This window comes from Andrena cerasifolii, chromosome 1 (assembly GCF_050908995.1).
Source record: "Andrena cerasifolii isolate SP2316 chromosome 1, iyAndCera1_principal, whole genome shotgun sequence".
Lineage (NCBI taxonomy): Eukaryota > Metazoa > Arthropoda > Insecta > Hymenoptera > Andrenidae > Andrena > Andrena cerasifolii.
The window spans coordinates 18,066,140-18,090,243 of NC_135118.1; the positions used below are offsets into that span (position 1 = coordinate 18,066,140).

The window sequence follows — 24,104 nt, forward strand, 5'->3', positions numbered from 1 at the left end:
GAGGGCGGTTCTTCCACAATAACGCCGCGAAATGGTTTCGCGCAATGACGGGAAAGCCGCGAAGAAAGAATGGCCTTGGAAACAGAAAGGGGATTGGTTAGGTGGCAAATAGAAGGAAGAGCGGTGAGATGAAATATCTCTGGAGGAAATTAAAATGCCAGGCTGCCATGGAAACAGAAGCTTCGCTTACTTATTTATTCCATTATAAAAGCTTGCGGCGCTCTGTGCCGCGAAGATGTGCACCAAACGTTCCCCCTGCTGGTGTCGCTTTGCGAGTTTCGTATTTAACGCCTCATTAAAGGATACATCGTCATAAAGTACATCTGGCCGAGAAAGGCTTCATTTCTCGAGAATTTAGGGAAACTTTTTTCGTATCAAAGGAAGTTTAACCTCCACGAAATAAGGATAGAATGCCGGGACTCTTATAGCTACATTGTGAAAAATAATTCCTTGGTACTAAAAGCACAAACTAACAACAAATATACTCGAAAAAAAATAAGTAAAATAGAAAAGTGAATCTGTACTCTTTATTTTCCTAAATTTTCCTAAAAATAAGTTAGGGTGGAAAATAGTCTTTAGACCGAACCTCGCCTTTGCGATACTGTTAAGGATTCGAAAGGCCACGAGGGTTATGATGCGGACGTGGCCTCTTTGCTATTTTTCAGCTTAAGAATTTCATTAGCGCGCAAAAATCTCGAAAAGAAGGGTACAGGTGAAGCGATCGCGTTAAAGTTCGATTTTTCTGGAAAATATTATCAAAATCGTTCTTTCAACGATGCAGTCCGTTAGTTTAGATGTAGAAGAGATTTGCCCATGCATTAATTTCGTATGCCCACCCTCCAGAATCGAATTATTAATAAAGATAGTCAAGAAGTGCGGTGCCCGTTGAACCGAATAACTTTCTGTTCGTTTTTTCCGAATGAATTATCAAAATCGATTGTTCTTACCGTAAAGGTTAAAGGTGTTTGGTGACATGTTGTCCAAAAAATGTTGCACACACTTCTTTCTCACTTTATTCGAACGACACTTCAAAAATTATTCACAGAAAAAGATATAACCTCACATGTATATATGGTATGAGGTACTATCCACCATTTTGAATTATCTTTTGCCCGTTATTTTTGCTTCACTATGACTCGTGGCTTCATATAGAGCAGGCCGTGTCTATAGGTATATATGGTCTAAGTGCAGAATAACACCAGAGTGGTTTTCTAGTCATTTTTCACTAATTACCGCAATGATATCGCACAACGGAAAATAATATAATCTCACAGTTACTTCACGAACCGTAAATGAATGCACGATCTTGCAAGAGTTGTGTCCGAACTCTGTAGATCGACTGACTTTCGTGCGTCGTTGGAAAGAATCGAGAGTATCGCAGACATCTGTTTACGTTTCGGCACGTTCGATGACGACACGCAGCGCCGAGTGCCACTGTCGAAACGTAAACAGATATCTGCGATAGTCTCGAATTCCTTCCAACGACGCACGAAAGTCAGTCGGTCTACAGAGTTCGTACACAACTCTTGCAAGATCGTGCATTCATTTACGGTTCGTGAAGTAACTGTGAGATTATATTATTTTCCGTTGTGCGATATCATTGCGGTAATTAGTGAAAAATGCACTTAGACCATATATACGTATAGACACGGCCTGCTCTATATGAAGCCACGAGTCATAGTGAAGCAAAAATAACGGTCAAAAGTGACGTCACTTGTGGGCAAAGATAATTCAAAATGGTGGATAGTACCTCATACCATATATACAAGTGAGGTTATATCTTTTTCTGTGAATAATTTTTGAAGTGTCGTTCGAATAAAGTGAGAAAGAAGTGTGTGCAACATATTTTGGAGAGCATGTCACCAAACACCTTTAACCTTTACGGTAAGAACAATCGATTTTGATAATTCATTCGGAAAAAAACGAACAGAAAATTATTCGGTTCAACGGGCACCGCACTTCTTGGCTATCTTTATTAATAATTCGATTCTGGAGGGTGGGCATACGAAATTAATGCATGGGCAAATCTCTTCTACATCTGGACAAACGATATGCATTGTTAAACAAACGATTTCATCGTTTAATTAATTAAAAATCGAACTTATACTTGGTCGTCTCAACGGGTACCGCACTTCTTGACTATCTTTATTAATAATTCGATTCTGGAGGGTGGGCATACGAAATTAATGCATGGGCAAATCTCTTCTACATCTAAACTAACGAACTGCACCGTTGAAAGAACGATTTTGATAATATTTTCGAGAATAATCGAACTTTAACGCGATCGCTTCATCTATACCCATTTTTTCGCGGTTTCTATTTTTCATTTAAATTCTGGAGGGTGGGCAAATGAAATCTGAGAGTGAGCAAACGTGGCCAGGTCGGGTACATTCGTATCCTTCTATTAAAAAATTGAAATGCATTCATGATGGGTGATGAAGACAAATTTTTTATTTTGTTCATAACTTTTGTTTGGAGGGTGGGCAAAAAAATATTTTTATAGGCAAACAATGGACAAACGAATGCCGTTGAGTTTTTCCAAAAATTCGAATTTGGGGGTGCTATCTTCACAGACCTGCCGCAAATGTATAAATTGTTTCCGCTGTGCTTTAAGATGCGAACATATGAATGAAAGGCGGAAAGGGACACGACTTCGATCGAAGTTATGCGTAAAGATAAATAAAAACTGTCGCTTTTGGTTTTCTTTTAAAGATAATACATTTTTGTTGGTCCGAACCTTCATAAATAACCATTATTAATAAAATTCTGCTTTATTTCATTAGAAAATGAAATATTTCATTAAAAGGCAACTCTTATATCATAGTAACAACTTACCCCAATGCGAAAACAACTTGCCCCATATAGGGGTAAGAAGTTCCGCTTCGATCAGCCACAAATAAATTACTTTCTATGGGAAACCTATTACAATATATTAAACACAAGCTTAAAATCAGAAGATATAATAAATTTAACAAGAAATTAGTCAATAGTGAAGAGAATAACTACATTATTTTCCAGTCATTTTTTATGTTTTGTCGAAATCGGAACTTTTAGCCCCGGCCTCCCCTACTTATACAATCATGGTCTAATAGTCTTTTTCTAGAAATGTAAATTTTGATACGATAAAATTTGTAGTTGAAAATGAGCGATTTTCCACGGTTGTGGGAAAAAAGTGATTTTTTAATTTTTTTTATATTTTTTTTCTTGCGTTAAATCCACTTTGGAAGTCGTAAAGACGCAATATTTTAACTCGAAAATTATTCTTGGAGTACAATACACCCCGTGTTACCACGAAGGGTTAATAATAAAACATAAATAAATAGTATATTTATTTCAAGATTCCACAAAAATACTATATCCCCTGTGAGGGAATCGGGAAAGGTTAACCCCTCGGCTTACCGTTTAAATTCCGACAGCCGGCACCAAATCAGCACCAGCGGTGAGCCACGCGTCGAGCCATTTCACGGTCCGGCTCAGCGTCCGAAGTTGTCAATCGCACACGTCTTACGAGGGAAGATCCCGAAGCCGGAAATTCAAAAGAACTCTGAAACTTTGTGAATATGTAGGGAATTTCCTGCTAATTACAACGCAATTTTTGTTTGCTGCCCAAATTCACTCTAAGGGGGTGTAATTGACCACTGAAAATCCGATTATTTTTCGATTTTGCGTCATAACTCGTGAACTGTAAAATAATTTTTTTTATCAAATGATATATCTAATTAAAAGAAGTAACTTTTGTCGCGAAACTTTTCTTCCATCTCTAACAGTTCGCGAGTTATAACGGAAGAACGTAAAATAGCCGATTTTTCAGGGGTGAATTTCACCCCCTTCGAGTGAATTTGGGCAGCAAACAAAAAATGCGTTGTAATCAGGAGGAAATCCCCTACATATTCTGAAAGTTTCAGAATTTTTTGAATTTTCGGTTTCGGGATCTTCCCTTGTTAGCCCCGTTACGCAGTTGCAACAAAGTAAATACACGTGTATGCGGCTAGGAATAACTGAGATGAAAAGACATCGGCGAAAAGTTGAGTCGTAGTATGTACTAACCACGAGCCTGACCCTTGGTGTTTACGTTTGGCCCTATCGAGATACCACGAGTCTCACTCGATGTTGTAAGCCAAGTTGTTAATAACAAGACAGACGCGTCGTTCGTTCGACTGGTTAGCAACAACTACTTTATTTTACGAGCAGGCTGCGGCCTGGTCCTCTGTTTTCGGCCAGACGCCCCACGGCGAACGCCGTGTCGCTTGGCGCGCTTTACAAATAATTCTGTTCTTACACCCCCCCTCGGAAAGGTGGCAACCTTACCCCACGAGTAGAGATCAATACACTCTTTAAATACAATTTACATTTAACGAAGCAGAAGCGGTGGAATCGAATCTTAATCAATCTCAAACCAGGGAGTTCCTCAAATTCCCCTTATCGAAAACAAACTTTGTTGAACGAAACCCTCTCCACAATCTCGACTTATCTGCGTCCACAGAATCACCAGTGTCATCAACCCCGCTCGTCCTCGCGCCACCATCTATGCATCTCGTTTCCGAGAATCCTTCCTCGCCCCTTGTCTGGCAACGAACGATTCCTCCGCGGCATTTTAAACATTCGGTATCTTGCATCTTTATTACGTTCGCGATGCCTTATTTGTCATTGGAAGAGCAGGCGGGGGAACGTGGCTGAAAAATTGCAGGGACGTCAGCCGCACAAAGCCCGGGTTATTTTCTAGGGGGCAGAGGTAACGGGGCAGGCCGTGCCCAACAATGGAGTAGGATGGCGAGAGGAGGAGAAGGAAAAAAAGATTAAAAGTCCTACATATGTCGCTGGCGCCGCGGCACAAAGGGTTAATGAACAGTCAAGGCGATGATTGAGAAGTCCGCGGCAAGAGAAAAAAACGGTAATAGGACATTTCTCGCGAGGCTATGAATTCTCTTTGCCCTGGGTTTCCACCATTGGTCCCCTCGTGCAGCTCCATTTCTTTTGCGTCTATTACGTGTCACCCAGCTCTGACGCATCGCGTTTTGAAATTCTTTTCGCCTCCACACGACTCGCGACCTGGTTCCATTAGTTTTTTCCCTCGTCCGCGAGGAACGTCCATGGAAAACCATTTACCGCTCGTTTCTTCGGCCTTGCGCAACCCTCTTCCCTCTTAGAAAACGCATTTGAGAATGTAAAAAAAAAATAGAGGGGAGTCGAAGGTATGGCGTAGACAAGAGAAATCGTTCTACCGCTTCCTCGTCAATCTTTAACTTGCTTCTATTTACTGGCTTCGTAGACAGCGGGGTGAAAATGAAGAACAACTGTACTTCTGCGACGAGGGTGAAGCACTGAGCTTCACTGGAATACCGATAATTCCTCTGTAATTTCCTCTGTAAGCGAACTTCGACGACAGCCGTCGGGAGAAGGTCCATCTTTCCGTAACTCCAACCCCCTTCGGTCTGATCGACGAAACTTTAAAATTACTCGACAGATGACACCGTTCCCTACGTATCATTCTCGTCGCCGAAGAGAGTGCCGAATAAAATCACCGTTTTTAATGAAATGACGTGTCGCGGGCATCGATGTGCTGGCACGATAACAAAACACCGGTCCGTCCTGTAAAAACATGCGACAAAACGGTGAATTTTATCTAACCACTTTATCCATTTCGCGTCGCGCTCTATGTTGAACAAAAAAAAAAAAAAAAAAAAAAATAGCGGGCGGGTTGGGGAAAAAAGCGGAAAAAAGTTGTCACGTGGAAAAAGGTCCGCGAACGCGAAATGAAAAAGGGACGTATTTTGCCCGTGGACGGCTGGTCGGGATTGGTTAACTGTGGAGGGCCATCCGATTGGAAATCAGTTTTTCAATTGTTTAATCTGCTCGCGTCGCTTCCCGTGACAATCTAAAAGTTCCCCGGGACCGTCGCTGTTTATTGATTTCCGAAGTCGGCCGCTGCCCACTCTTATTATTCGAGACATAGCCGATGGTAAATTCGCGGAGAGGGTGTTAACATCGACTACCCTCCGTTCTCGATTACCGTCGCTTTACTGAACTTCCCGCCCGAGTGTCTCGCCAGCCTACTAACCCGTCACCCGATAAAACTTCGGGGGAGTGTTATTTAAATGCTCCTCCGCGCCAGCGGCGAGTGCTCCGTCGAATCTTGCAGAGTAATGGCGAACGATTTTAGCCCCCCCCGTTGCTTGAAAATCGATCCTAATTTCTTCGCCGCTGTTCGCTGAAGCTTGAATTAGGTACTCGGGAGTACGAAACACATGAACGAGCTGCGAATTAACAGTTAGTTTTGTCGCTTCGTCATTTTGCCTCGAGCGGCGTCTTCAGTTTCGCCGAGCTCGGTAGACGGTACTTGTCCCTTGCTGGTTCTTTTGCACTCGTCTTGATTCCACTTGGCTCTTCTTGCTTACCCTGTCTTTTCTTGCGCCTCTCTGCGAGTCAATGCTTTTCCAAGATTAGCATGCGTCTGCAAATTTTACTTTCCACACCTCTCCCTTCGTTACGTCAGCAAATATCAAGTTGAAGTGTTAGTGAAAGCTCTGGCAAGCAATGACGAAGGCTCAGTGTTCCACGAACAACTATTTGCCTGCCAGATCAAATTTGGAGGCGTTTGGTTTTAGTTTATAGTTAAGTTTTAGCTTAGTTTTTTCTTTGTTTCTCGTGCTATGCCCCGACACTTACGAGGAAAGATCCCGAACCCGGAAATTCAAAAAATTCTGAGACTTTCTGGATATGTAGGGGTTTCTTCCTGATTACAACGCAATTTCTGTTTGTTGCCCAAACTCACACTAAGGGGTTGAAATTGACTCCTTAAATTCCGGCTACTTTCCGATTTTGTGTTATAACTCGCGAACTATAAAAACTGTAAGTTTTTCGAAACTTTTTTTCTATCTCTTACAGATCGCGAGTTACAAAATAAAATTGGAAAATAGCCGAATTTTCAGGGGTTAATTTCGTCCCCTTAGAGTGAATTTGCGCAGCAAACAAAAATTGTGTTATAATCAAGAGGAAATCCTCTACATACTCACAAAATTTCTGATTTTTTTAATTTCCGGGTTCGGGATCTTCCCTTGTTAGCTCGGCCTCGCCTTTTCACCATACTTCGTATTAAAATTGGCGAAATAAAGACGGGAAATAAAATAAATAAATAAATAATTGTTCGTGCATTAGTGGGAGCGAATGGTTCCTTTGAAAACATCTGGTGAGTAGGATCGACATCTCTCGATATGTCTCTCTTCTTATTTGATTTTAGAACAGGAATACTACGTAATCATTCAGAAAGTTAATGGTAATGTAAGGCGTAGAGCCCGTACTGTGCACTGAGAGAGAATAGCTGCCAGGTGGGCCGCAGGTACAATGTCAAGCTAATAGGCTTGGCAGTGTAACTACTCCTGTAGTTGTCCCGTTCCGTTAATTGTTGCGGTTGCTTTGTAATTTGCAGTTTAGAACTACGCGCGTGGACACAGAGGGCAGGAGGCAGCTCATAATGAAGCGATGCTCGGATAGTAATTGAACTTTTGCGAGACGTATCCAGCCATGTGCACGCCCCGAGTACGCGCAAGTGGGCTCGAAGAAAGCGAGTCCGAGTGATCTTGATCTCTTGAAAGTGAAACCAGTTTGAACTTTTTGATCCACTCGACTGGACCGTTTATTTAATCGAAGCTAGCTCCTTTTATCGGGATAATCTGCCACCGTGCTGCGAATTTTAAATGTGGAGGCTATTTCGACAGTGGTGTCCAAAAATTTGCACGCATATTATTGTTTTTATTATTTTAACGGGAGTATCTCACTAATACAAACTGAGACTTAGAGTGACGTACATAAATGAATAGATGTTGACATCCGAGATGCCAGTTGAACTGAACAGAAATTCAAAGTTAACTGATTTAAATTCTCGCAATGAATCTGGGAACATGATAATTATGGAGACACTGTCTCTCATTTTCAGATGCAGGATATGGAACTGTATTAATTCACAAACACCACTGTTGACCTGTATAAAAGTTTTAACATTGAAATTCCCACCCGAAAGTCGTGGAATAAATTTCTCCGAATTAAGTGATAATTAAGGACCCGCTTAATTCATGGTTCCGCAAAGTGGACCGAGAAATCGAGCGCGGAGGACGAGTATTTACACTCTCCTTTTAGAAACCCACGATATTTTTTACGAACGGTTTCGCGATCATCATTGGTTCACGCCGAGCTCTCAAAGAAGATTCCATTACGAATCTAGGCTGTGCAACTTAATGCCACGAGGCAGATCCCAGTGAAGGTACGGGAATTCCAGGTCATCTCGCGCCAGGAATGTGGCTGCCTCGAAAGGAAAAAGAAGTCGACTCCCTTCGGCAATTTGGAGTTGCGCAAGCAAAAATAATGGCAAAGGTCGTATCCCGTGTTTCTTCTGTTACGCAGCGTGCGATTAATTAAACGCAAACAATCTTGCGCAACCAAGCTACTTGTCACAGCCGACTATTCCGCCTTCCGCGTCAGATGTATCTCAATTGGCCGCGATTAATGCAAAATCACGAGTGATTAGGAAACACACCTAACCGCCAGAACCGCCGATAGAACTACGATCACCTTAGCGCTGTTCTTTTCGCAATCCCAAAGCAAGAACCACCAAGAAATCCATCGCGCAATATGTTCACGACTTCCAACTTCACCTGCAGATTTATTCATCTACAAAACGAGAAGCAACCAATCGTCGTTCCACGTATTCTCTAACTGGAGCTGTGCTGAGCCACCAGCAAAGCTTCAGACTAGGAACCTCGAAGAGGTACCCAAGCGCCTGCTACGTCCAGGCTCATCGTTAGAAAGGAATTTTGTCAATTGCTTGGGTCTTTATGGCCACGGCACTAATTATTCTCCGCTACCGATCTCCCATGCGCATACGTGCACCAAAGCGTGGAGCCAAGCCCCCGCGGAATCATTCACGGAACCTCTCACTGTCTCCCTCCCCGAGAGTGTCTCTCCCATGTGGAACCGCGGCAGGGTGGCGGAGGTGGGCGGGAGGGGGTTAAAGGAGAAAATCGTGAAAAGCTGGCTCGAGCAGGAGACGGACAGCGTCGAACGGCGGAGAAAGAGGGGCAGAGGTGGAAGGCGCGACCGAGGAAGAGGAGAAGGCGAGATCGGGAACGGCAATCCTTTCTTTCTCTTTCTCTGTCTCCGTGCCTCTCTCTCTTTCTCTCTCTCTCGCCGGCTCACCTGAGAATCGGGGAATGTCCTCGTAGCGAGAGTGGTCGTCAGTGTCTCGGTAGACCTCCATCTGGAGCCTGGGCGCTCTTCAGGAAACGATCGCCGGTTTGTTCGCGTGCCACTCAGTGTCACGTGCGCTCTCGAGCACGCTGCCTGGTCCCGAGGACGGAAATTCCGGCGCCCATGACGCAGGGGATCCCGAAGGTAGAGGATTCACGTTGATCGCCGTCGATCCGATTCGATCCCGTCCTCTGCGCCGCCTAGTGTTGCCTCGCGCCTCGGCTCGTCGACGGATCGGAGGCCTGGGCAGGAAGACGCACCCTCCCGATGAGAATGTGCGCGGTGGAATTCTAGAAGACAGGTTCGTCGAACGGGAATCCTGAACGGTATCGATGGGAACGGTGGAAAATAAGGGTCCCTTTGGAAAATACATTCGGTTGGTCCGGGAGAGTAAGGTTGTAAATTGATGTAATCAAGGGGAAATACAGTACACCCCGAGCAATTATCAGCTGTGCCGGATACGGTTAAAGGGGTCGTCGAACGGGACGAGAAACACGGTATCGAAAGCGAGCGAAGAAAGTGAAGCTTGTTTTCCGTCGCCGCTGTTAATCGCTCCCCGTGAACTTTTAACGGGCCACGATTAACGGGAAAAGAAAGACGCGCGCCGTTAACGACGACAGTTACGGTCAACTGATGGGGACCATTGTAGGGCTAATAGCCGGCTCGTTCGACGTTAAACGAGGCATAACTCTCCCCCGACGATTCCGTGACGTCGCATCAGCGACCCGCGAGCGCGCTTTTGTCGTTGCGGCCGGCCTCGGCACGGTCGCGAAGGAAATCGCTCGAAAACCTCGGGCGCGGTCGGCGATTCCCGTGTAATTTAATCGAACGATTCGATTGAATCAGATCTGCGGGATGATGCCGCGCCGCTCTAATCGGGAGGAAATAATTTGTTTGGTCAAGCACCGGTTACGTGGGATCTGATTGGTTCCAGATGATCGATCGGTTTACAGGCTGCGCCGAGGAATTAGGGCCCGTTTACTGGCTATCATCGCTAATCGCTCGACCGTGATTCCCCCGCGAACAGGCAGCCCGTTGGTGTAAACGGTCGCTGGAAGTTGACGGTGTTTCGTAAATTCACGGGAGCGCGGTTTGTTGATACATAATCTGCTGTCGAGATCCAAGGATCTCACAGCATTACGGACACTTGACTTTAGTCAATGTTTGTCGATCGCTGCTACGGCAATTGATTATCCTTCGCCCCTCGCACTTCAAATATTTGGGTATTAATTGTGTTTAGAAGTTATATAGTGCATTACTTGGGCCTTGCAATTCGCGTTTGTATTGGACTAGAATGCGCGATTAATCATATCGCATAGACGAAGCAATTTACGCGAAATTGGGTATCACGAAAACGTTTTTTTTCTCACGAATTTGTGTTCATTAGAACCGCCTTGTTTCTTCTTGTAAGTTTCATTAAGGGGGATTTTCGTCTAACAGTCACCGAAATTTATGATTTTTTTTTTGAAAAACCCATTGTTAATATTGCATTAATTTTTTGGGGGATATAAGGAGGCGTCTTTAAACTTTCAGATAATATTTTTTTTATGTCGATCCTTCTTATTATTTATTGATTATTGTCAAATCTCTTCGACGATGTTGGCGTCAAGCGTAACACCTGCCACAGTCAACTGATTGCAAAAAGAAGAAAATTTTCGTAAAGTTAAATAATTTACGCTGGGACTGGACATAAAATTTCAATTTCAATTTTTATTTATAATACTATTTTCGTCGATATAAAGAATAATATGAAAAACTTGTCTACGGAAAAACTTACTTTTTCTTTCAAACGCTACAACTCATTCAGTTTTTCATTTTTTGCCTTTAAAGTAAACCAATCCCAGCGTAAACTATCTAACTTTAAGGAACTTCTATTATTTTTGCAATCAGATGACTGCGATAGGTGCTACACATCCCGCCAACAGGAGTTACATCATCGAAGAGGTGGATAAGATTTCACAATAATTAATAAATAATAAGAAGGATCGATATAAAAAAAATATTTTCTGCAAGTTCAAAGATGCCTTCTTATATCCCAAAAGAGTTTAATCCAATATAACCAACAGTTTTTTCCAAAAAAATTCTTAAATACCAGTTACTTTTGGGGGTATTAGACGAAAATCCCCCCCCTTAATCAGTTAAACAGCTTCCATGCCAAATTCTTTATTTGCTAAGCAAGTGCTACCTATGACATAAACTTGATGATATGTAGGTACAGCCTTACTAACAGAGATGATTCATAAATGCATGTTAATACTTAGGGGTGTAATTATACACACTGATATAAGTAAAAACGTCATATCAACGTATCGATAGCTTAGTGCGCAAATATTGTATGCCCACTTCTTGTGAAATTTGAATTTTTTATGTGCACAGATAGCTCTTTACTCTTTCTTTATGCTGTATAAAAATCATAGTTAGAATCTATTTCATAAATTTACCAAAAATAATATTTTTCTCCAGTCCCTGGATATATTTTTCTCGAAAACGCTAAAAGTGGACATAAAATATTTGTGCATCGACATGTGCATATGGCGTTTTTACTAATATTAGCCTGTAGATGTACTTCGTGAAGTACTGACATGCACTTATGAATCATCCTGTACAATAGTAACAGAACTAACCTAACATTCGCATGCTCGAAGTATCAATATCGAAACAGCTTCCTCATCACCTAACTACTTACTATGCATTTACACACTTGATACGCACCATAACGCAATTCGAATTTCCGCGGGCTGTCTACCTCTCGCTAATAAACTCTATTTACATCAATTACTGCCTCGCGACTCCCGCGCAATTGTCCCCGCGCGTTTTTCACGCTTTATTCGATTACATTTCGCGTATTATACCCGGAAACTCTTCAGCACAATTTAAAGATATTACAGTCGCAAAATTTTTGAAAAAGATCTTGGAATCCTTTGCTTCTTGGCTCAGTAAATCGATAAAGGGTTGCGCAATAACCGTCTTACCGAAAGCTCACGACTTTCTTCGTTTCCACTTCGCGAGCACCGCCACCAGTTTTCGCGTTAAGATCTCGGCCAGCAAAAATCGGCAAGTTTGCCAGTTCCTGCTTTTTAGCCGTGCGATGTTACGCAAGCTTTCGCTCGATGCAGCCTCTATGCGTGACAGGGGCGGAAGGCTACGTAAGATGAAGGAACTTAGTTTCCCTCTTGATACCGGGAATGCTCCTTCGCTTGAGAATCAATTTCCACGCGACAGTTAAATTCGCGGAAATCTTCGCCGGGAATTCGTTTCGCGCGTCACAAGACAATCCTTGCACGATTACCTACTCCCCCGTTGCACAGTGCCCAACTGTTGGATTCTTTCGATTCTTGTTCGCGGAGTACTACCACCCGCTCAGCTATGTAGAATCTACACGGCTAATTGGTCATGTCGCGTCTTCTACCGAAGCTTCTTTTCCACCTTTCAAACGTTGCGTCTCGATAGTCCCTTTGAATGAGTAATTTGTAAGTCTTCTTCTCTCTTGAAGACTTCATTTCCACTATTTTTCTCTTTAAGTGGCAATTATACTTTTCGTCTTTCACATCTGTCCACTCTGAATATTCCTTCCCTCACATTATCGTCGACGATGGAAACCCCCTCATGATTAAAAAAGATTAAAAATAATTGGACCTCTAATTCAGGAACATCGAACGAATCTTCCATCTCTGCAGAATCTTCTTGCGGAGATTAAAACTGCGTTTATAATAAAGACGAGAATCAACCATCATCCGATTCTCGATCTCGAAGTACCGATTACCGGCGTTGATTTGAATCGTTGCATTACCCATCCGGAAATATCCGCGGTGGTTCGAGTCAGTCGATTTCCAACCACAAAGCGTCGAACTTCCCCACCAGTAAACATAATCTCGTTCACGACCTCGGTTTTCGTTCAGACCGCCGTCGATTCGTTCCAGTGTCATTGCGCGCGAGTGCTTCCCGGCCGAAAGAAGTGCACCGTGGATTGTTAAGTGACGGTTCGCGGTGGCGCAGGTGCGAAACAGTCTCATGTGTCACGGGCTGCGCCGGCGGGCCAGCTAAGGGAGAAGGGAAGAGCACCGGGAGAAATTCCTTCAGCCAACTCGAAGAAACGGTGAGTCAAGCAGCGAGATAAAGTTTAATGGTTCCTCGCCCCCTCGAAACTTTTGATGCACGGCGGGCACGGGAGTTGCTGCTGTAGTTTTCCGAGCGGCAACTTCTTGCTCCGTCGACGCTCCATTTAGCGTCTATCAATTTCACCAACGCCGCGGCGGTCAGTGGTAAATGATGCAGTCGATAATTCACAAAAGTAATGAATAGACTGGTCGAAATATTATTCTGAGTCTAGACGATGACGAGGGCTGAGGAATTATTTAATTAAATAATTGGGGGACTACTCGCGTCTCATATGTACTTACTTTCTTGCCAGGGTTGGGGAAGGTGGAGCTAAATGTTACTTCTTATGGAAATTAATAGCGACTGTAGGTTCACTTTTATTCTTCGCATTATACAGGGTGAAAAATACGTCAAAACTCTAGAATAAAATTGTTCGCACTTCAGCGACCCTCGGGCTTCTAAAACGGTACTACGGCGCACGCGAAGTCGGTTAAACACCCTGAGGTCAATATTCTCAAAAACGGAGCGCGATATTAAACAATTTTATTCTACATAATTATATTTTCGACTTATTCTTTCACGTGAAATCACCATACTGTCGCCTACAAAATTTCGAACCGTAAACTCTGGGGTCACGAGATGTGTCCCGGCTCATTATGCCCAGTTAATCCAGATAAGTGTGACTATTTTCACAAAAAAAATAAAACAGATTTATTGTTATAAAATCAGAAGCCAAATTTCTGGCGAAGCCGAGTAGTAAAACTAGTATCATTATAGTCCGCGAACTATTTATTATACTTGAAGCGGTCGTGCAGATTCCAAGTTCAGCGCTGTGTCCCAAAATTCTCACCCGCCCGCGATCAGGCGAGAGTGATAAATTTCCATGTTAGTATTTCTCGGGAGCGACTAAAGTGGCCATCGGACACCACGGATATATCGAAGCCAGACCAACGAACGAATTTACCGAACGTTTGCCTGCTAATTCACCTATGCAACCGTTGTAATCCGGTTATGTTGCTGAAACCGCAGGAATGTGTGGATACGTAGCTGTGTGGCTAATAGAACCTCTCCTATCCTACGTGACCCCGTGTTCCCGTGTGGCCGCACACGTGCCGCGCGGCCGTGTGACTGGTATGCGAGTCCCCGCCGCGAACAAAAGGGCGAGAAAGAAAGGAAATGGGTCGATGTGATCTCGCCAACTCTTTCCCTCCTCGCGATCACATGCGCAATTTAACTCCTCAAGCCCTGTTATTCCCTGTTGTCCGCCGCGTTTCACATACCTCCATTGTTCCTTCCCACCCTCCGCCGCCTGATATTTTTCTCTTTGCTCGGTATTTGAGTAAAAACAACCCCTAATGGGATTAACACGAGCTTCCCTGAAGTGTGGGCGTACCAGATTCCGTTCACGTTCGTCACGAACCACTGTACCTCGGGTATGATTTCATCTCAGTTTAATCTTGGAATAATATGAAAATTTCTGACCGTTGGTTGGGATCCACAGTCGTTTAGGTGGTGCTGCGTGGACGAGGATCGTTCGTGAATTCATCATTGTTCAACTAGCTTTGCTACCTCTCCAAAAAAGCATCCGCTAATGAACCTTTGTCTAACGAACATCGTTCCCCATCCACCCCAATCGTTCTTACGCTACCGAAAATTGCGGCTGCCCCTACCTAAATTCATTATCTAACGCAGCAAGGGTCAATTCAGACGAGCGATTGCGGCGTCGTTGCGAATTCGCATCGGTACGTATACGTACAGTGACTCGCATTAATATTCGGACACTCTTTAAAATCGCATAACTTTTTTAGAATTGGTCCAAACAACTTGAGTTTTTTTGAGAAGCTAGAAGGATTAGTTTGCTAACTGACGCGTTTCGTCGTTTTGAAAACAAATGTATTTGGTTGGAATAGCGAAAAGAATAGTAAAGGTCGATTTTTAAACTTTTTTTTTGTGAGCTTGTAATGAAAATTAAAAAAAAAACGTTTGTAGATTGCAGTAAGTTGTATACGTGCCCAAAATTTCATCAAAATCGGTTAACGTTGCTCCGAGCTACAAACGTTTAAAGATCGCAGAATAAGGTCGAGAATCGCGAAAATTCCCGAAATCAGCGTAAAAATTCCACACTACCCTGGCGCCCGCGGGGAATTCCCTTCTGGAGGCGTCGGGGTGTCTTTTGATGATATCTCCACGTTAAAAGAAAATTTATAAATTATGTATTATTTTTTTTTTAACTTGGGGGAATTTTCAACAGGCACCCCGACTCCTTCAGAGGAGAATCGCCCAGGGGCGCCGGGGTAGTGTGGGATTTTTACCCACTAAAACCCCTCGGCCATTATGAAATTTTTAATAATTTACATGTAAACATCTCTATTATCAAGGCCCATTGGCAGAAACGCTCGGACACCTATTTAATTATTTTCAACATAGATCCATCGTGCCAAGGCTCATTAAAATCGATATCTATCACATGGTGTCCTCTCCTTGTTACTGTAACTGGTAACGATACCCCAGAATCCATATATGCGAACTTCCCTATCAAAATTCGAGTTACAAAATCAATTACACGGGCCCAATCCTTTTGAGACTTTATTCAACATCTAAACTAAGTAGCACCAACCAATTCCCAAGTATGTCGATGCACACGAGGAGACTACTTAGTGTAACGATACCTCGGAATCTATATACGCAAACGAAAAATATCAATTTCGAACTTTCTTCCGCGGGTGTCACGCGAAACGTCCCATCTTCATGGTATCCGCGTTTCTGGTAGCTCCTAAAAGGTGATTTCGCATTCATGACTTAAAAGTTACCCAAGCGATCGAAGGGCAGCGCGGATGGGGCTGGCGATGGTCGGGGTCGAAGAAAAATCACGAGCGAGGTGCACGGGGACCGCTGCTACCCCGACTCGATTATCGATTCCGCGCCCCTCCCCCGCGAACTCCTCGCTACGTGCCACGCAATCGAATTGGCCGGTTTGCCTGGGCTTGCCGAACGTTTGCCCGCCAATTTACTTAGGCACGACGTGCGTGAACCTGCGACAACCTCGTTAATGTTATCGGGCACACAGTAACGCGCAAATGTGCCACGATTATCGGCGGAAATTGCGCCGGGGTGCAAGCCCCCCCCTCCAAGATTCAGCTTTTCGATTCGACTTTGAACCGCGGCTTCGGGGAAAGTTAAACGATCACTGAACGAAGGCTCTCGATGTCCCATTCGACGTTTCTTAGAGCTTGAGATCTTTAAGAGGTACTTTCATCGCGAATCTTTGGGATTTACCATGCCGTATTATGATTAAGAACCCTCGAGCAGTGAAAGCAGGTGGGGAAGCCTCTGTGACGTCATGCCTGCAGACTTTGAGCATCGTCCGATGTTTTTCTATGAGGGCTATCGTGAGATGTTTGGAGAGAGTGAAAGTGTAGAGACTTAATATTTGAGGAATATAGTTAGCTCTTAGACTCCAGCTCGTAATCCTGATTAGGGTTAAGAGTTTATTCTTAAGAATTATCTTACTTTTAAACATTCTAAGCTGAAGGAGCTGGTGCTCCTTTGTGGTAGATTCAAACAGGAACGTTGGATGATGGACGTTAATGTTCTCCAACGCGCAAATCTTGAGCAACAATCCACCTCGATGGTTCACCCTCGGCGCGAGCATCGTACCGCGATTATACGGCGGGTGCAAATTGCCCTCTGGACACTCGGAGAAACGAACTTTCGAGTTCAGACGTCTTGGCCTCAGCTTCATCGCGGTTACAGCGAATTTAAACAGCCTCCAGCTGAAATAGAGTTAACTTCAAGTTAATTGCACGGCCAAACTGGCGCTTCGTTGTCTCTGCAACCATTCCCATTTTCGCTCAATCAGGTCTAAACGAAGTTAAGGGAATATAGTCACGGTCCAATAAATCGAGTCCGAACGCGATGCACCATCGCCATTGTAGATGGTGAATTTGGGGAAAAAGCTTGCGTTTCGCGCGTATTCCATCAATCATTCCTATATTCGTGCAATAAGCTGAATTCCAATTCCGATTGTTTGCCGTTACTAACCATTTACAGAACGTACGTTTCTTTCGTAATTTGTCCTGGATGGCGGACGCAATCACCGGCTGTTTTTTTTTTTTCATCGAAATGGCGAAAATTTTATTTCGAGCACACCGACCGGTGTTCAGCGTTCTTCAATTATCGACACAGAACCAACGCTGATCATCGACGCAAATCGAATATTTTTCTTTCAAATCGAAAATGTGGTTTCACTGACAGCCGTCGATCAGAAATGCTCTGTTAATCCTGCGGCTTCGTGTCTGCCTATTGAAATTGAGTATGACGAGGAAATTTAGTTTCCACGGGGCACAGAATATTGCAGAATAAATCGGGGACATTGAAGCTGACTGCGCTTGAATTTAAAATCGAGAGTTCTACTTTAGACTGAAAAAGTAGGGTAGATGTGCCGTTTGTGGCCATTGCACTGTTTTTGGCCATGTGCTTAATTGTCTCATTTTTTAATTGCTTGGGGATCATTATTTTTCAATATTTTGTTTAGTATACCGTCAGAAATATGAGGTTACATTTATTGCTTACACGGAAAAATATTATATTTTTTAAGAAGTGGCTAAAACTGGTACAATACCTTAAAGTGGCTACAAATGCTGCATCCACTCTAAGAGATTTAATTTGGCAGAAGTAGTAGGACGCCAGGTAGATATTGATTCATTTATTTCTAATTCTTCAAGCATGTAATCAAGAATCCTCGTATTGAGCCTTGCATTGGTCTTTAAAAACTCCGTGGCTTAAATGCAAGACAATTTGTTATTAAGACAGAGTACCTATCCGAAAGAATCGCCGGCTAGCCGAGAATTTACAGAAATAAAGATTAATGGAGAGTCTTTTAGCGATGAACTTTTACGCCGACTTTGTTTCCCCACCACACGCGAGCGCGAAATTGCAGCTCAGCTAGTCATAAGATTACCGCGTAAAAATTAGTATATCTGGGGTGACCGTACCTAATATCGCTTAGCAAAAGTTAAATCGCTGTCAATTGAATAATAATTGATATTTTTTAATGAAATTCGTTTGAAAGTAAGAAGGAATTATTAATCTTTCATGAAGCATAAGTTAGAATCGTTGAAGTCTAAAAATTTTGAATTAGGAATTAAAAAACATAAGACATGCAAAAATCCGGTCCTGAAAAAATTGTACCTAATATCGCCTACTCGAGAAATATTGATTAATTCATGTGTATATGAGTTTTTAAAATCATTTTCACATGTGTTTTTATTACTTCTTGCTCTATAAATGTTTTTGTATCGATCTTTGATATTATTTTTATTACAAAAATATAGAAATAGAATTTTTAAGATATTTTATTTTTTACGTTCGCATGTACATATTGGACAAATAAAGTTTATTTCGGTTGCTCCGCACATTTCATGACCCCAACTGTAACAAGCATCGAAACCATTGTTCTCCCGTAGGCGGTATTGGAGAACACGCATACTGCTAAAAGGAAAACACTATTTTCATTACGAAAAATATTTAAATCGATTTCATTCGTTAAGTACATCATTAATTAGGTATTTCTAGTAGATATTCGTGCATTCACAGAATTATTAGACTTACCTTCTCCGAATGTGGTGTGAGATTGTGTCAGTCCAATCAATTTTTACACTATTTAGATTCTCTAAAGTAATTTCTTTTCTGTAATTGTATAGAATGAATTCGAATAAAAATTTCGAATAAAGTGAAGTTATTCGAGAATAACGAATCAATTTTTATTCGACTAAATTTTTATTCCACTAAATTTGTATTCCACTAAATTTGAATTCCACTAAATTTTTATTCGACTAAATTTGTATTACACTAAATTTTTAGTCGTTATTCGTTATTCGAAGGACCGCCGTGGCGACTAACCAACCCGAATAAGCAGGGGTCAGAACCCGAGTCGCTCCGGCTCGGGCCCCGAGGCCCTATGCCTCCGGCCGGGCCGAGGGGGGTATCATGAGATAAGGGGAAAACTTTTCGAGTGTACCTACTCGAGCCGAAGATACTTATTCGCGACGCTTAGTCGCCACGGCGGTCCTTCGAATAACAAATAACGAGGAACGAATAACGACTAAAAATTTAGTCGAATACAAATTTAGTCGACTAAAAATTTATTCGTTATTCCCGAATAGCTTCACTGTATTCGAAATTTTTAGTCGAAAATTAGTCGAAGAACAATTTAGTCGAATAATGCCCAACTCTGTCTCGGGGAGAGAGAAATCGGCACCGCCGGGGTACCGGACTGCTGCACCAAGCAGCCGAACCGAACCGTTCCATCGTTGGGCAAAAATTATAAGCAAGAACTAATCGAAATAAAAAAGTTTGTTACCCAAACAGCCGGGCTATAACTCATTCAACAGTTAGGCCCCTGACAATGCCTTCCTCCGTTCCACCGGTAACCATAACCGGAGGTCACAAGCAAAAGATTTCTTCACAGTTTGCCACTAAAAAGTGATAAACGCAAAGACGTCATCAGTGACAGTTCACAAATCCAACAATTCTGAACTCTGACTAAACTCTACGTCCACACCTTGGAAAGCAAATCCACCAGCCGCAAAACATAAGAAACATCGATCACACCACCGCCGACCACAGAATACCCCAACCTTATCCTCATTCCAAATTCACCCAGCGTAAATCACACTTTGCATCATAGATTCCTAAAAAAAAAAGAACACTTCAGAATAGATTTCCATTGATTACTCGATCCAGTGGTCACCGGACTCGGCAGCGAAGCCAGCAACCTCCGCCGCTAAAAAATTCAGGCGCGCGCCCAGTGGGCAGCGGTAAAAATTTCGTCGGAAGTGTCGTTCCCTGGGAAACGATGCACTGATCGCGGAAACAACGAGCGCAGGCAAGTAATTGCTCTGCAATCGTCGTGTGCCCCGTCTGCATACGTCCGTGGGTCTGTCGCGGTACACGCAGCTAGCAGCGTTTAATTGCGCCTGCGTTACGAGCGAACCCCGCGGTATATTCAATCGCTAATGCTTTCTAATGCCGGACAACGAAGCTCCCCCGCCATCCCTTTTTGCTCGTGTCCGTGTCGCTGGGACGGTATAATTTTTTCCGTCACGTTCCGCCCTGTAAATACGTGTCATTTCGCGCGGTCGATGTCCCGACGAGAAACGACGCAGCCGAATAAACGTCCGTCAGCCGTCCGCTTTCTATCGATTCGATTACGAACGTCCCAACGCGTGATTGCTTTACGTTGTTGCTCGTTAAGGGAGAGGGTAGCGAGCGGGATTAAACGCGAGAATTTTGTTACTCGCTTCTATTGGGCTAATGTAACATAATTCCTCGTTTATCGCGCAGTTTCAACGTTTACACGCGAATTATGCATAAAGAGGGTCTAATACGGTGTGCGGGGTTAAATTCACGCGTGCTCGCGTTTGGAATGGACGTGAATAATTAATTGGTGGAATCTATGATATGGGTTGTGTTTGCTCTGGACAGGTGCTTTTGATTTTTTTTATTTTTTTTAATAAGCATTTCGGTTCAATGCCTTTTTCCCGGTGGATTTTCTAATGCAGTTTTCGAACTACCGAAGGGGGGAGTTTCATATTTACGTGGGCGGTATTTAAATGTTTGCTTTCGCGGATCAGGGAAATGGTAACTTTGAGAGGGATATTTTATTTGATCGCAATATAGGTACGCGGGAAAGAGTCGGTCTTGTATAAATAAATTGCGCAAACATTCGGCTCGGAGCGTATACAGTAAAAATCACAGTATTTTATTAATACTTGATGCGTATGAAACCGGCGGAGACTTGCATTGGCAATAAAATAACGCAGTATTTTGCAGAGTGAGGGCGTCATTATTAATTGTTTTTATTATTCAAGTGAAATATTAACTCGATGGTATCTCCCATGAAAAGAATGAAACCGCGTTTACTATCGATTACTGTTGTGTTCGATACATTTTATTTTTTCTTTCTTATTTACCGCCATTGTAATTCTACATTTACAATCCGTTGCACGTTGTAATTATTCCACTGAATATTACATGAAAATCAACGTTGGATGAGCACGCATTGAAAGCTTGATCAGAAATAATTATACATGCTGAAAAAGACGGTCGTTTCAGAAGCATTCATAAAACCAACCGCCGACTGCAAGATTCATTAAAAACATAATTAATTTGGCAAATGCAGATCTGCTAATGAACACGCTGCAATCCACAATGAAACCAGTGAACCAAACCAGTGAATAATGAGTGACTGCATTCGAGATCTGCCTGGAAAAAAAAACACCTCCGCGCAAACATAGTTTTTACATACTTGATCCAGTCACGGAAACACAAGCGCACCCAAGCGGGTCTCATAAATATCTTCAATTAACCGACAACTGTAGAGACATCTACTTTAAACCATTTTTATAGACTAACCATCATCCGCGGGTTTACGAGCAACTCCGAAGCCAGCCGACCGATAAGAGCTGAGACATCTCGCTTAGAAATAGAGCGTCCCGGAAAAGTGTACGAGTCTGCAAAACGTTATCTTTTGTTTCGCGTGTTCCTTGGCTCGGTCGCGAAGTGATATCGCCGAGGCATGGTTCCGAGGCCCAATTACGCGGACTTAACTGTCCCGATGCTTAACGCTAATGCTTTCTAATGCCCATCGACGGGGCGCACGTGCTCCTTTTGTTCGAAACGGCGAATGCGTCTGTGGCAGCCGCGAGGCGGTGGAAAAATTGCGCACTCGAGGTATCCGCATAGGATTTTGCAACGTTCGTTATCCTAGATGCGCGAGTTAAGCGACGCGCGCGTACGAGCATCGTAGCCCTCGCGAAGGAAACAGAGCGCGTTCTCGGCCGTTACGAAAATCGGGTCACCACGTGTATTTTTAGTTATTTATTGTATGAGAGAAAAGTTACCAATCTTACAGAAAAGAAGAAGAAGGAACGCGGTCAATGATTACATAAGTAAAAAGAACAATACAACAATCTATCTATATATATATATATAAAAGAAGTCCTGACTGACTGACTGACTCTTCAATGCCCAGTTCAAACCTTTTAATCTAGGAACGTGAAATTTGGAAGGTACATTGTTTTCATGACGTAGGCACTCACTAAGGAAGGATTTATGGAAATTCCATCCCCAAGGGGGTGAAAAGGAATAATATGTATTTTCTCGGACTTCCTAATATCTCTTAGGCCCGATTAGATATCAATTTGGTTCTTACTCACAAGGATCACCCACACAAATGCCTAAAACCCAATTTCAGGATTTTGCCCTAATCAACCCCCAAGGGGGTGGAAATGGAAAGGGGGTGAAATATGTTTGCACAGAGTCCTTAATATCTCTTATGCCCGAAGCGAAGCGCGTGGGTATTTCGCTAGTAATATGTGTATTTATTACACCATTTCGATTACAAATTAGATATAATGGTTCTTTCGTATGAAGAACAACTGTAGTTTTACATAAGGTATACCAACCAGACCTTTGAGATTAATACTTAAATATATTTATGTATGTATAACAACAAAACAACTGTTAAAATTGCATTTAAAATTATTTTTCTTGAAATTTCTATGAAAATAATTACTTATTCTTATCTCAATTTAAAAAAAAAATTATAAAATGCAAATCGTGTAGAAGCCCCGTAAAGGACCGCATACTTTGAATAAGAATTGTACTTATTAATGTATGCTTAATACGCGTAACTAAAAATATAGGATATTAAAAGTGAAACTACACTCACTTTATAAACATACAATAATATTTAAATTGATAATTGACATTTCTTTGCCTAATGGTCATTCACTGGTATGCGGTCAATTACTGGTTGGTTTACTCTACAATGGTTCATTTAATACAAAAGAAAAAAATAACAAAAGAAGTATTGTTTGATTGGTTTATCTTAAACGCACTTATAATTACCACGCGTTTTACGTATATGTTAGACTTGTTCTTACAACGACGATGACTGTGCTAACTGAGCAACTGCCTACCTGCTACCGGCAAACTACTACACGTCTAAAACAGCAGGCAGCGCGAGCGCTAGCGTGGACATAAATATAAACATGGATTCAACGATTGTGAATGGGCAAGGTAATTGCTGCGCTACTGCCTAACCCAATGAGCTATTTAAATCAATAAAGAAACTACTTAGAAAGGCAGCAGCAAGAAGAAAACAAGGAAATAATCACATTAGGCAAGAAGACATTACAACTCTAATTACAGTGCGTGGAACTTTGATGTAACTCATCTCTTAAAATCGCCAAAGGGCAGTTGAAAAAATTAACCGCGTGACCCAATGAGTTATCGCGCTTGCAAATTCTAAAAAAGGGATCAGAGTACACGAGATTGGTACGGAGACATCTGTACCGAAAAAATGGTTTACGTAAAAGCCGAGACCACGCATTAAAATCTATCAGACGCATAATACGCGGATTATTTATCAACGAAACCATTAATAATAATCAAACAGAGTTAAAGCAAATCCGCGAAAGCAAGCCGATGGCGAATTACAAGAAGTCCGAGCTTAACAAAAATATACAACGGGTAACATAAAACATTTGGAATCCAGCTGTGATGCCACGCTGATTGGCCTCCACAGGGCGGTATAATTTTGCCGAAAGCGTCGCTTTCGACGCCGCACCGCCGTCCAAATACCAGGGTGTGCTCGTAACTGATTGCAGAAAGCCGCGAAAACGTTTTGGCGCATAATTAACTGACCGAGGACACTGAAACGATTCGACGTGACGACGGCGACAAGAAATTTTAGCGGGCGG

At 42.6% G+C, this 24,104-nt stretch overlaps 1 protein-coding gene across 4 annotated transcripts in view; it reads left to right on the top strand.

Moving 5' to 3' along the window:
* The first annotated feature begins 1,772 nt into the window (after positions 1-1,772).
* Positions 1,773-24,104, top strand: part of LOC143368551 (uncharacterized) — a 165,625-nt gene continuing 143,293 nt past the window's right edge. Inside the window, exons 1-2 of one of the 4 annotated variants that reach the window (XM_076811406.1) lie at positions 9,250-9,384; positions 13,161-13,336. The gene's annotated coding sequence lies outside the window, so the exon portion shown is untranslated. Of the gene's footprint in view, positions 1,885-9,249; positions 9,385-9,409; positions 9,542-13,139; positions 13,337-24,104 lie in introns of those variants that run through there. The other 3 variants (XM_076811398.1, XM_076811388.1, XM_076811415.1) reach the window with 3 other exon arrangements.